Raw genomic sequence first — 15,105 nt, 5'->3', positions numbered from 1 at the left:
CTATTTGCTCCTGAGCCCAGTTGTGATACCAGGGGCACTTGCCAAAAATTCTAACACAGCTCGTGTGGCACTGAGTCAATGCCCTGTAACTGTCTGACCATCCCACTCTGCATGTTGCAAACTTCTCAAAATGGGGTTGGTCTTTTGCTGCCACTGAATCAATCCCAAATATGCCCTGTCACCAAATCCAAAATAAATATGAGTGACAGATGAAATAAAGGTATTTACTCAGTGAGACATATTACAGAGAGGAAGCCTGAGATAAAGACATCCTCTTCAGCACTCAGGAGAATCCATTGATTTGGGTGAAGAGGTTGCTATTTGAAAAGTAAGCCTTTTATGATTTGATAGATTATATTATCCTGTTCTTAAGATTAGGACTTTTATCCTGGAATGGATTTGAGTGTGTGTATGTGAGTGTATATGTATGTGTTTTTCTAGAACTGATAATAATATCAAAATCACCTCAAGCTCAATTGCACATTTTTATTTAAAAAGAAATTTCTCTTTCTCATATATATATATATATATAATACATATGCATATGTGTATTTATATATATATATATATCTGCATATATCCACAATATAGATAACCTTTCTTTCTTCTTTCTTTATTTTCTTCCTTTCTCTTTTTCTCATGTCCTTTTCTTTCCTTTCTTATCTTTTTCTTTCTTTCTTTCTCTCTTTTCTTTTCCTGTTCCTCTGCCCCATTTTTAACCCTTTATTTTCCCTGCCAAGTATGTGTTTCAAAAGCATCCTTCCTTCATCTTTCCAAACTTCTTGGATTAAATATTATTTTTTCAATTTTCTATAAATTTCCTATTTGTTGTTCTTATTTCTATCCACCTCTAGTTTATCTTAAATTTCATTTTCCCATTCATGGGCTTATCCTCACTTGTTCCTTTGCTACTCTCACTCTGTCCCTCAGAAAGACAGAGCTTCTGAAGAGCCAATTTTAAGTTTCTTTTTCTTTCCCATTTTTTAAAAAATTTGATGATTTCACTCACCCATCACCTTGTATATTCTTTGGGGGGTGAGGATTAGGGAGGGAACATTTTTCTACTGTTCCTCACTCTTAAGAAATACAACTCATAAAAATTTTAGTATTGTATAATGGGAATTATTCTTTATCCCAAATTATCCAGCATGGATCTGTCCCTTGTGTTTATTGTGATCACCAACCACTTCTAGTATGAGTTTATACTATCTATAGTTCTTTGTCTCCCTAACATTTTGTGTACTGACCCTGGTGACTTTTACATACCATCCTGAGAGGGATACAGTCCTTGGATATACAATCTTAGTTTCAAGAAAGTCATCTCTGAGTGTTTCCATTTCCCCTGGGGAAATATTTACATGTAATACATAATTATTATACACACATATTTATTCATGTATGAATATATTCATGTATACATACATAGATACATATGCATAAATAATAGCCTTGCTTCTTACTAGAGACATATACTCTCTCCACCCTCAAGAATGTTCTTTAATGGCATTTGGTCATTTCCCCTTCTGGGGCAAGACCCATCTTTTATTTCTTCTCTCTAAGTCTCTCCCATTCTTTACTTTTTACTTTTACTATTCTCTCACAATCCTTATACTCTTGTTAGACTAAAGAGACTAAACTAAATTAAAAAGAAAAATTATCCAAATTATCTTTTGGTTCTTGGATTAAATCAGAATTATCTTCTGATATCTTCCTCTCATAACTTCTTCTATCTTCCTCTCAACCTATCAATTCCCAAATGCGTTATTCCTCCCATAAAAGATACTTCACTAAATGGGAACAAAGGATTTAATCCATCCCATTTTTTAGATTTTATGTCATTAGCCCATTAACCCTTTTTTGTACATTGATGATTTCTTTCTGTTCTTTCTTCTCAGTTTTCTTTTCTAAGATCCTATAAACATGAAGGAAATCATTTCATTGTTTTTTCTTGATAATTGTATTTATTTAACTTTTTTGTAATTCCCACTTGCTGAAATTCCTGCTCACTTCTAAGTTTTGTAGGTAGTCGTTTTTAAAAGGAATGCTTCAAATACCTTCCTTTTGTTAATAGTCTGTCTTTTTTGGGGGGGGGGTTTGGTTTTTGGGGGTTTTTTTGGTTTTTTTGTTTTTTTGGCTGAGGCAATTGGTGTTAAGTGACCTGCCCAGGTCTAAAGTATCTAAAGTCAAATTTGAACTCAGGTCCTCCTGACTTCAGGACTGGTGTTCTATCCACTGTGCCACAAAAACTCTGGCTTTTTCTTTGCTGGTTACATTATACCTTTCAGTATATGTTATTTTAGGTTGCAGCTTAACCTCTTTTGCTTTTTGGAATATACAATTTCATTTTCTCCCTAATTTCTCAAGGATATGAAATTATTCTAAATTATTTGAATTAAAACTTCATTATGAATAAAGGTGTTCTTGATTGTTTTCAAAGTTTGTTGTGTGGTGATAAACTTGAAATTTCACCACTATATACCTTCGAGTTTCAAGTACTGGATTTTTTCAGGATGGCAATTTGAAGATTCAATTGATCAGTACTTTATTGTGGGTATTTAAAAGTGCTAGAAATTTTTCTTGAATTTTTTTTCCTGTAAATAGTATTCAGGCTTTGAAAAACATATATTTGTTCTTCTGGAACACCTATGATCTTTAAGTTGTCTCTGGGAGTTTCATTTTCAAGATCAATTACTTTTACTAGTACAAATTTCATATGTCTCATCAGAATCTTTTGTTTTTCTTCTAAAATATTCTTCTATTTCCATATTTTTGTTCGCTAGACTTGCTATTTTCTTTTTTCAGAACATCTGTTTCTCTAGAGAGATTCGTGCACATTTCTCTAAGTTCTATATTTTAGAATTTCTTGCCTCTTGTTAAATGATATCAGGGGAATCTATAAAATTCTCTTTTTCACTAGGAATATAATATGTGAAAGTATCTATCTATACTTGGAAAAAATTACTCATAATGTAATGTGTTTCCAGTATCCCATAGTCTTTGATTTTTCCTCATTTTTCCTTAATGCAACTTGAGTCTCACTTTTGGTATATTTGCTTAGAAGTTAGGTTTATAGTTATCCTTTCTCTCTTGAAATATTGGTGGGGGGGGAGGGTTTATCTTTTTGTTCAATAACTTTTTTTTTCCTGACTTCCCTCCTCATTCTCAGTCTCTCACTCTTCTATAGTTAAAGAGTTTCCTGGTGTTGGAAGCTTCCTGCTCAGAGCAAGATCAGTAAAGAGAGGATTGACTCAAGTTGGGCTTGTAGTCTTCTGTTCTGAAGTACAGAAGATCTTTAAGCAAGAGTTCTTAACCGGGGTTCATGAACTTACACACACACACACACACACACACACATATTCATGAACTCTCCTCTCTCTCTCTCTCTCTTTATATATATATACATATACACACATATGTATAAGACTATACCCATATATTATCTATGCACATGCATACATATATACATATATAAATATGTATATAAATGTTTTTGATATAATTAATATTTTAGGCATTTAGAAATATCATTCTGAGAAAGGAGCAAGTTTTTCCAGGCTGCCAGAGGGATCCATTTCTCCCTCTCCCTCTCCCTCTCCCTTACACACACACATATATAAAGAATTAAAAATCCTCATGGGGGCACTTATTTTCTAGTTGGTTCTATTCAGCCATATTCTTTCTATCCCCAACCCCTCTCCTCTGCTTGTACTCTTTTTCCTTTGAATGAATAGGCAGGAACACAGCAATTCCTTCTTCTTTTTTGTGAAGCTATGAATTGGCAGAAGCAGCTAGGAGGTATGGTGGTTAGATCTGTGCTCAGAAAGACTTGAATTCAAATCCCATCTCAGATACTTACTAGCTATGTGCCTCTGAATAAGATATTTAATTTCTATGAGTTTCAGTTTCCTCAACTATAAAATGGAGATAAAGATAGTATCTATCTCATAGAGTCGTTGTAAAGATAAAATAAGACAACTTTCATCAAGTGCAATGATTGGCTCATAGTAAGCACTTAATAAATGTTTTTCCCCCCTCTCTTCTTTTAAAGGAGTAGGGATCAGACTATTAATTGTAACAAAACTTGTCAGGGAAGCTTGGTGGCAAATCCTGAAACTCAAGCTTTCTAGCTTACATGGGCCTTCTAATTCTTCTCTAAGGATGGCATTCTTAAATTTGATTTCAGCCCTTTGGTGAAAGGATGCTCTAGTGTTTTGAAAGAACAATCGTACAAGGCTTAAAAATCTTTAGAATAAGGAAGTTATTATACTTGGAAAGCATAGATACCTTTATAACACCAAATATTAGCAAGCTATGCAAATAGCATTTTTTTTTTACTTGAAAATGGACAAACATCCATTTTAATAGAAAAAAAAATCACCTCACCCAGGAGTATATTGGAGCCAACTTGATTAAACTGGCAAAACCAATGGTTAAATTTTCAGTGTAAGCATTTACAACTCAGAAATAAAAACAAATTGGAGTATGAGTTATTGATTTTTTGATTGCCTGAACTTAAGAAAGTGTTAATACAGATCAATCTTAAAAGTGTGCCTTATATAAATTTTCCCCTCTCTGCTTCTGTTACCATTTGCCAGAGCACTTCTGATCCCACACCCAAGAACTTTTTGAAGGAGAGTCTGTGTATAACAAGGAAAGGAATGTCAATTAGACGTTCAGAAAACATGGGTTTAAAACCACCTCCCCTAATTATTATCATTGAAACTCTGAGCAATCACTTAATTTCTGGTCTCAGTTTCCTCATTAATAATATGAGAGAATTGGACTAAATAGAATAATTGTAAGGTTCTGAGGAGGCTGAACCAGACAAATAACTTCTAGGAATTCAATTCTATGATTCTTTAAATTAAGCACTAAAAAGTGTTTCGATTTTTTTTCAACTTTTAGCAAATCTCAGACATCTCACTTTAAACTTTAGGTCTTGAGAGACATTACTATTGCTTTGTATGTCCTTAATATTCATTCTGAAGATGTCCCAGATAGTGTGATAAAAAAAAATCCAAAATATTTTTGTACCTTGGAACATTATATTTTGTAGCAGTGACCTGGGATAAAAACGGGGAGACATAAAACAGAAGAAATCATAAACAGGAAAGTCTTCTCCATCAATCTTAAACATAAAGTTGGCCATCCATCTTTTTAAACACTAAGATGAACTTATTAAAATAGCTAACATTATTAGTTATTCTGTAACACTAATTGGAGTATATCTTGATATCAGTCAGTCCTTTTGTTCTATTACCTTAGCCTATAAGCAATATAATGATTAGTTAATGAGAAACTATAATTTCATAATATTTAAGTTCTTTTGTATGCTGACCTATCCATTTACTTAATTCATGGACAGTATTTATTCAACACACACAGTTATGGCTCACTCAGTCATTTTTAGATAAATTGTCATATTTCCAAGCTACTGGCAAACAAACAGCACCATTCAGGAAAGTAAAAACTTAATTATCTATGATTTACACATCAGAAAACATTTAAAATAAATGTTAAGAATAGATAGACATCAAAGTATTTGTTTTCTTAAATTTATTAATGTCAAACATCCGAACAAGTTCACATATCACATTACATTTTTAACCTATTTCTATTGATGGTAAAAATAATGATTGTGACAACTAAAATAATAATAAAAATAATTATACTAAATAGTTCATTAGAATTAGCTGGAATTTTTAGATTAGATTATTTAGATTAGAGGCAGCTACACTGCACAGCACTTAGAGTACTGGATCTGCTCAGGATAGATCTGAATTCAAATCCTCACTCAGAAAGAAACTTACCAGCTCGCTACCTCAGTTTCCTTATATGTAAAATGGGAATTGTAGTAGTTTCCAAAATTTTTTGATCACATCCCTCCATTGATCAAAAAAGAAAAAAAAATTGAATACATCTCTTGCATATGCATAATACTTATAACAGATATTCTATGCAATCTATAATTATATATATATGCACATGTGTGATTATATGGATGTATAGTTGTATGTGTATAGAGTGTATATATATCATATATAATTATACATACATGTATAGTGAGCGTGTGATATGTACATAATATATACATATTTATATTATATAACACATATATATACATATTTTATTACATACAGTATACACAGTGATATATAACCACATATATACATATGTATATTAGTCATATATATAATTGTGCATATTGTGTTTATTACATAACATCTATAAAATATATATTCAAGTGTGTATATGATCTGTCACCATATCATATTATGTAATAGATAGATAGATAGATAGATAGATAGATAGATAGATAGATAGATAGATAGTATATTGTGTATTTGTACCACTTCCTCCTCAGAAAGGGAGTGATTGGAACCTTGTGCTTCAGAGAAAAGGGACAGGACAAAGGGAGGGAGCAGCACAGAGCAATGCTGGGGAATAAGGGGAACAATAATGGAATGAGATCCGTTTTCCACCCTTTGACTGGTCTATAACATATCCTTGTAGTCAGATCATGTCCCTTCCTGGGATGAGGCCACAATGGTCTCCCTCACCCCCCCTCCCCAGGGACTTTGGCCCAGACTTTGAAGAACTAATCTGCTATATCAGCAAAATAAAGACCATTGTATACTCTGCATCTAGATAACTAAAGTAATATTAATGTGACTCTGACTTCAGTATTGTCTCTATTTTTTTGCCCACAATAATCAGGTAATTTTATTGTTTAATTACAAAAATAGAAAATTCTCCAATATGGAGCCTAGTATGTTACAATCCTGATTCCTTCCTAAATCACTCTATTTTCATTTTGTGAAACTTCTATAGGTATGCCCCCACTTGTCATATAAAACACACACACACACACACACACATACACACATATAATTTAAGAGACATTTAACATTTGCCTTTTGTCATCCACCACAAAATTCATTAAAGAATTGCATCAAGCAATATTCTTGTAATTCCTTTCATTTGTATTACCACACTAAGGAAATTCAGACAATCAGTGTGAAGGAATGAAAGTAGCAGTTATAAGTGAAAATCTTCAGGACTAGACTAAATATTTTTCTACTCTGGCACTGCCTACAGACAATAGATAATAGCAAAGAAGGGGAAGAATTTTGCATTTGGAACTTGTGGACTAGCCTTTTATGTATACTATTACTTAAATAAAATTTGTCATTGAAGAAAGGAGAGTTCAAAAGTTATGTAAGATCTCTTTTTTTAATTTTTTAACATTTTTATTTAAAGTTTTGAATTCCAAATTCTATCCCTTCTTCTCTATCCCTTTCCCAAAGATGAGAAGCAATCACATATAGGTAAAACATGGCTCGAATAAAAAGGGAGAAAAATGAAAGCAAGAAAGCAAGAAATAGCATATCTCAGTTGTATTCAAACAGTATGAGTTCTTTCTCTGGAGGTGAATAATATGCTTCATCTTTAGTCCTTCAAGATTGTCTTTGATTATTTTATTACTAAGAATAGCTGTCATTCACTGTTCTTCCAACAATATTGTTGTTTCTGTGAACAATGTTCTCATTCTGTTCCCTTTACTATGCATCAGTCTATATAAGTATTTCAAGATTTTTCTGAAAAAAACAAAGCAATAATATTTTATTATAACCATACCACAATTTATTTAGCCATTCCTCAACTGATGGGCAACTCTTTGATTTCCAAATCTTAAACACCACAAAAAAAAGCTGCTATAAATATTTTTTGTACAAATAGGTTCTTTTCCCTTTTTTTTTTTTTTTTTTTTTTTTTTTTTTGGCTTACTAGTATAACTCTGGCAATCTATTATTCCCAGTTGGCTTTCCCTGTGTTGTTTACAGCCCTGGGGATGTCTTATGTGCTGGCCTAAGATGTGAGCTGCCTGATGAGGCTAGATAATGATGACTTCATGTCATGTCACTACTACTTACATCCTTGATATCACTTTTGAAGCCTTTCCTCAATCCCTTTGGAATGCCTGGTCAGAGGTATCAGGACTGTTCCCAAGAAAACTGATTGAAAAGCAAAATACTTAGAAAACTGTGACATAGTCTGCAATGTGTCAACAGCTGTTGAGGCTGATTTTTCCACTGAATGGATCAATTCGGGTATTTGGTTATTATGTATAATATGACTAGCTTTACGTCTCCAAAGGCAGACAATGGATTATAATAACCACCTTACCCAAAACTGTTACTAGATTATGGTTACTTAGATCACTTTGTTGTTTTAATAATGAAAACATTTTATTCTATTATACAGACATTTTGACAACAATCCCTATGGATGACTAAATTAAGAAATTTGCCAGTGACTAATACAGATGATTCATTTTCTATACAAACTATAGTCGAGAAAGCAGTTCAACATAGAAGTGAAGGATTTTCTACTTTACATCTCTCAAAAGAGTTGCATTGTCCTCCCTATTTGAAGCCAGATGAGGAAAACAAACCAAATCATGACTTTTCTTTTTTGAAGTGTGGAATCAAAGAGATGTGGGTTAACATTTTATCTCTGAGACATACTACAGTGGTGTGTGGATTCCTTGGAATAAACAATATTTTAATATGATTTCATTTTTGACAGCAATAGTTCTACTTACATAAGCTGACTAGAAATGAATTAATTTAACCAAATGAAAATAAATTGAACTAATTTTCCCACAATTTGAAAGCTTTCTGCCAGTTGGGTATTAAACTTCATTCCATATAAATATTTCATTGTTATCTTTTGTCGTGCTTTTAATTCTCTAGTTGTTAAGACTAGATATAATTCCAAAGAAATATACAAAAATTGTAGCTTTTTGAACATATCTCAGTAACTATTAGACCTATTACTGGCATGGGGAAGTCTAGTGTTTTAAATATGATTCAAGTCTATAATAAAACAAGATCAAACAAGAAGGGCAAATGAAAGTTTTGTTGATAGAAACAGTACCCACACTGATAAACTATTGCTGAAAACAGCCTATTTAATAATCCTCTGAAAATAAACCAAAACTTGAAGGGGGATCTAGAAACTCTAAAGGTTGTTACAGATTCTTCTACTATGTGGTAAAGAAAATTGAAATTTGAAATTGAAAATACAAGAAAATTAGTAAAATAAACAAAAAAGAAACCAGTTACTAATCATTGCTATGAAATAAAATAACGTGCTATAAAAAAGACAGTAGAGAGACTGGAGTATTGGGGAAAAGTCAGTTTTACTTGATAAAATTTACTTCTTCATTTAAATATATCCCCAAGCCATCATCAGATGGTTGTACAAGCCTTTAAGATCTGAGCATTTTCATCAAACTATATAACATTTACCCTAAAAATATTTTAGAGAACTTTTTCTTTCGATATGCCTGAAGGCATTTCTTCATTGAATAAATGATGAACTCTGATAAATATGTTGACATGTGAGAAATAATTGTTCTGGAATCACAGAATTCCCAAATAGAAATGAAGTAGTATAGCCTTGAAGCATGCCATATATCTCAAAAGGTTACAAAATTTATGCAAGTGGTAAAAATGTTTCAAAACTGGCTTCAAAACATGACAAATCATTTTAAAAGTCTATAGATTATAATCAAGGCTAGAGTTGGAGAAACTTTTGTCAGAAGTGTGCTTCTTAAAGTTTGGTCCTTGAATGACAAGTTGCAGACAGTCTATCACTAGATTCAAATTCAAAGCTTTTACAATTCAGTAGGATTGATAACAAAGCTTTTATACCACTCCATAGCCTTCAAACAGTAAGTATTTTCAGGATGTCTACAATGTGTCAGGCACTCTTCTAGCCGTTAGGCATAGAGTAAATGAAAGTCCCCTACCTATAAGGTACTTAAAATATGTACATATTAAAATATATTTTAATTTGGTGGAGAAGACATCACTAGATCAAAAGCTTTCCTATAGAAAGCAGGATTTGAGTTCAGCTTTAAAGGAAATTAGGGTCTCTAATAGGCAGTAGTGAGGAATGAGTACATTACAGGAATGGCTATAGAGGGGCAGAAACAGCCAATGTCCTTTATGAGAAACAATAAAAAGATCAGTTTTCTGAACTGTAAAACATAATCATTGTACAAAAAAGTTTGTCACCATCATATTTACCCTCTTCTGAGTGCTTTCCAACTTATTAATGTTCTTTTAAAGTAATCTTGGTCTGGGTATAATAAAGCTGGGAAAGATAAATTTGGATTAGATTGAAAGAACTTTAAAATGTCAAAGAGGGAACTTTACATTGGATCCTGGAGGCAATAGGGAGCCTCTGTAGTTTTTTGAGTAGGAGAGTTATAGAGTTTGATCTTAGTATTAGGAAAATTATTTTGGCCATCATATGGAAGAGAGGTTGAAGTTAGTGAGACTTCTTAAAATTGAAGAATATGAATTGGGAAAAAACCACAGAGACCATAAGTCCATTTAAGATATGAAGGAATCCCCATTATAATATACCTGAGACATGGCCATTTCATCTCTGATTTAAGACATTCAAGGAGAAAAAATCCATCATCTCAAATAAATTACATTTCTACTTTTGACCAGCTCTAATTGTGAGGAAACTGTTTCCTGACATCAAACCTAAATTTAGGCCTTTCCAACTTCTACCTATTGTTCCTAGTTCTGTCCCCTGGGTTCAAACTGAATAAGCCTATATTCTCTCTTCCATAAAGCAATACTTCAAATACTTGAAAACAGTTATTATGTTCCTGATTAGGCTTCTTTTCTTTCCAGCCTAAGCAACCACTAGGTAGCTAAGTAGCACAATTGTTAGAGCACCAGGCTTAGAACTGGGAAGACTCATCTTCCTGAGTTCATATCTGGCTTCAAACACTAACTGTGTGACCCTGAACAAGTCTCCTATTTCTGATCGCCTCAGTTTCCTTTTCTGTTCAAATGAGCTGGAGAAGGAAATGACAAACCACTCAAGTATCTTTTTCAAGAAATCCTCAAATGTAGTAATGAAGAGCCAGACATGATTAATTGACTCAACAACAACTAAAGATCAATTAGTTTAATAATCTTATCGTAAAAAGAAATGAGCTCAGTATGGTATGACCAATTCTTGATTAAAGCCATCAAATCACACTTTGAAATTGTTCTTTTCCTTTCTATATAGTTATTATCCTTCATTATAATGACTGATTTTAAAAATCCCAAGCATTGACATCAAACTCAAAGCTTATAGGATGTTCTGTTACCATTTCTAAAAAATTGGAACACAAAATCTCTTCTCCATTCTTGTGGGATTTCTCATGGTTTCCATGACCTTTCAAATATCACTGACAGGGATTCAGAAACTTCATCAAGCCAATTCATCTAGGCCAGGTGAGCTAAGTTCATTAAAAATAGCTAGATGCTCTCTTACTAACAACTTAACTATACAATGGAAGCTTGGATTGGAGGATACTCCATGGAATGATGAGCCTAAGCTGTGGCCCCTTCTGAGGAAACTCTTCTGCATTTAGTAATTCAGTGCTTTGAGACTGATGTACCCATACCGGCTACTTAGCAGGAAGAATTGCTGCCTCAGTAAACTTTAAAAAAAAAAAAAAGTAACTGCCATCTTTTTATTTTTCCTTCCTGTCTGCATATTATTTGAAACAATCCATAGAAGGGCAGAGAAAAGAGCCAGTGACCTTCTCCCCACTATGGGAGAAATAGCAAACTGGTATCAAATGGCAACAAAAGCAATGGGCAAGTTTAGGTGAATTTGGCTACTTCTTTTGTTTGCTGCTTTCCTGAACACAGTTGACCAAATAGCAATAGGCAGACATTCCCAGCTTTGGAAAACAATTTTGTGATTTTGAGTAGTTTGGAGAATATGGGTACCTTAGTTATAGCTAGCTGTCAGCAAGGAATTTCTGCATCAGAGAAAATAACTAGCAATGAAGGAAGGAATTCTGTTCTTGGCCTCTCTTGATAGAAGTCATGGGTCTAGAAGAAGGAGCTGGACAGTGTAGAGCCAAGGAAAAATTTGAAATACCTAGTTAGAAGTGTTTCAAATGATTTATATTTTAATGACTTTAAATCTCAACTTCCAGGACAGTATAAAAACCATTATATTACTATCTCCTGTTTTGTGTCTCTGAAAATGCACGCTTGAAAACTTTTTTGTATTTAGTTTCTTTGATGTAAAGAATATAAATAGCTATCCAACAACTGATCTAAAAATGTACATTGTTTACCTTCTCACACTCTTCCTGCCCTTTGAGAAAACCTTAAATATGATTCAAATGTAAGTTTTAAGTAATTTTCCCTGGGGCATCAGAATAAAGAATTATAGAACTAAAGTATAGAAAACAAAAGCCTGATCCTTATATTAGGTATCTGGCTCCCTAAGAACTTAACCCAGTCCATCCATATATAGTTTTGTTTTTCCTCAATTTTCAGTTATTATCATCAGATCTTTTCCAAGTAAAGGTTCTCTTCTTTTAATGCTACTTTTTCTTTCAGCATAGTTTGAAACACTGGTTTGTTTTTAGCTTCTCTTGCCAAGAACTCTCAGTTTTAGCATTCCTGATGCTATTTTTACAAAACAGTGCCATGATCTTATATTAACTTTCCTGATATCTGGTCTTGCTTTCATCTTCTGTATATATCTTCTTAAAATCTAAGTTGCCGTTGTAGAGAAAAACAACTCAAAAGATTTTTGAACTCTGGTCAATGCAATTGTAAAGCACAAATCCAGAGGATTGAAGATAAATCCTTCTGTTCACCTTCTCATTGAGATAGTGAACTTTAAATTCAGAGAAACACATACATTTTCAGGCACAGTCTATATTAGCATCTGTTTTGACAGATTATGCAAGTTTATGATGAGAATTGCATTTTTCATATTTTTTCTTTGGTTCAATCAAAGGGTAGAGATAGAAGGCACAAATAAATAACTATTTGAAAATTGAAAATAAAAGAAAATCTAAGTTTTTTGGGAAGGTGTCAAGTCATCTACATAAGTCTCTTTAGATAAATTCCATTTTTTTCTCTTCATTGAAATGGTTTCTCTCGTGTCTTCAGAATTTCACTCTTGAATATTTCTCTCCTGAACTGATTTCATCTGTGCATTTTAGTCCATGAGATAATAATACCCATCTTTTCTCTGATGCCTTTGAAAACTGCTTTCCCAATATCAAAGATGTATATCAGGCTATGTTCAGATTTCTTCTCCTTTTATATTACAATCTTTTAAAAGGAATATATTCTTCCCTGCAGGCTTTATATCATTTTCACCAGCGTATTCATTCTCTCCTATTAGTAAGAATCAGATCCAGAAAAGAATCTGTTTGAGTCTGAGACACAATTTCAGAAGGTATTACAATAATTCAGGAGCTAAAGTTCTAAACTGTGAGCTTCCCCCATTAAACTGTGAGCTCCTTAAGAGCAGGGACCTTTTTTTGATTTATTTTGTTTCCTTTCTTTATATGTCTAGCACATAACACAATCCTTAGACACAGTTGGGGAAGAATCAGTAATTTATTAAATGCCCACTTTGTGCTAACTGTGCTAATCACTTTATAAATATATGTCATTTGAAGCTCACTTGAGGAAGAATTAACTCTGTGAAAGGCAGGTGCTACTTTTATTCGCATTTTACAACTGAGGAAACTGAGGCAAACAATGGTTCTAATGACTTAGTCAGAATTACATAGCTAGTGTCTGAGGCCAGATTGGGACTCAGGTATTTCTAACCTAGAATCAGTGCTCCATTTGCTGCACCACCTAGCTGACCAGGAGAGATTAAGTGCTAATTGACTTATTGATAGCTAGTGATATAAGTGGGAAATGGGGATTGTGATGAGAAATTTTATGGTGGTATAACTGACAAGATTTCTGAATGGATATGTGGCGTTAGAAAGAATGAAGAATCAAGAACTATACAAATTTACCCAGCTCTCCAAAGCATCCTGGTTGGAGATTATGGGAGGAATGTAACTATTTAGAGAGAAATTAAAAGTCTTGATGTAATTTCTATTTCTTATGTCCTATCCTAAGATCATCAGTTTTACAGTTAAGGAAGTAGGAGAGAAGGCATCAGCAATATCCTGTTCCTAAGTCAATGTTCTACTCCTTATAAGGTCCATTAAACTGACAAAATTATTCCTAAGAAAAAAGGGAAGCCCTCAGAAGACATTGCCAAGGACACAGCTGTCACTGACCTTGTGACAATTATCAGCAAGCCTTTTGATGTCTTCCTCTTCTGTGCCTAAAACCTTAGGCGGCTTATAGCAGCTTACAATGCATAAGAGTTTCCCGTGGACACACTCAAAACAGGAGAACACAAATACAGATTTATTTCCTTGATCTGCAGTGCTTTGCCTGAAAAAGGTCTCATCTGGCATTCTTGATTGACCTCCAAGAAACACATTTAGCTTCTTAGTATCAGATTAAGGACAGTTTAAGAAAACCAGCAAAGAAAACTGGGCTTTCCCTGCTTTTCTCTACCATCCATAGAGAGTCCTATAGCAAGAAGATAGCTAATGTGCTCCCCAGATCTATTATAAACAGTGATTGCCTTCCCATTCCACAATTCAATAACTTTGCCTCCTGGATTATGACAACATTCTTAAACTTTGTTGCTGTCATTTAGTCATTTCAATCGTGCCTCACGTTTTGTGACCCCGTTTGGAATTTTTTTTTGCAAAGATATTGAAATGTTTTGCCTCTTTTTTCTCCAGTTCATTTTAGCTGAGGAGATTGAAGTAAACAGGGATAAGTGCCTTGTCCAGAGTAAAACAGCTAATAAATATGTGATGCCAGATTTAAACTCATGAAATTGAGTCTTCTTGAGTCCAGGCCCAGCACTCTATTCACTGAGCCACCTAGATCCTAAGAATCCTAAGTAAAGTTTGCTATCTGGGTAAGTCCATGTTTTAGAGTAGAGGTCATCTAACTTTCTGCCTGATTCTCAACCAGAATCTCAGATTTACAAAGAACCTCAGCAGATGTCATCTACTTCAGCCTGTAGTTACACAAAAAAACCATCTATACCACACTTCACAAACTGTTGTGCACCCCTTCCTTGGAGAGTGAGGAAACTCATTCCATTTTGAGAAATCTCTAATTTCATAAATCTCCACCATCACCACCACCCAATCTTTCTATATGCAAATTCACCCATTTT

General features: G+C 33.6%; 1 long non-coding RNA gene across 3 annotated transcripts in view; it reads left to right on the top strand.

Annotated features, from left to right (window-relative positions):
• The first annotated feature begins 242 nt into the window (after nucleotides 1–242).
• LOC141550744 (uncharacterized) overlaps nucleotides 243–15,105 on the top strand; it is a 51,606-nt gene continuing 36,743 nt past the window's right edge. For all 3 annotated transcript variants that reach the window (XR_012484678.1, XR_012484679.1, XR_012484677.1), the window contains exon 1: nucleotides 243–328. This is a non-coding gene — a long non-coding RNA (uncharacterized LOC141550744). The remainder of the gene's footprint in view (nucleotides 329–15,105) is intronic.

The sequence above is a fragment of the Sminthopsis crassicaudata genome, chromosome 1, assembly GCF_048593235.1.
Source record: "Sminthopsis crassicaudata isolate SCR6 chromosome 1, ASM4859323v1, whole genome shotgun sequence".
Classification (NCBI taxonomy): domain Eukaryota; kingdom Metazoa; phylum Chordata; class Mammalia; order Dasyuromorphia; family Dasyuridae; genus Sminthopsis; species Sminthopsis crassicaudata.
Note: the sequence above shows the minus strand (reverse complement) of the source record. Positions and strands in the feature narration are given on the sequence as shown.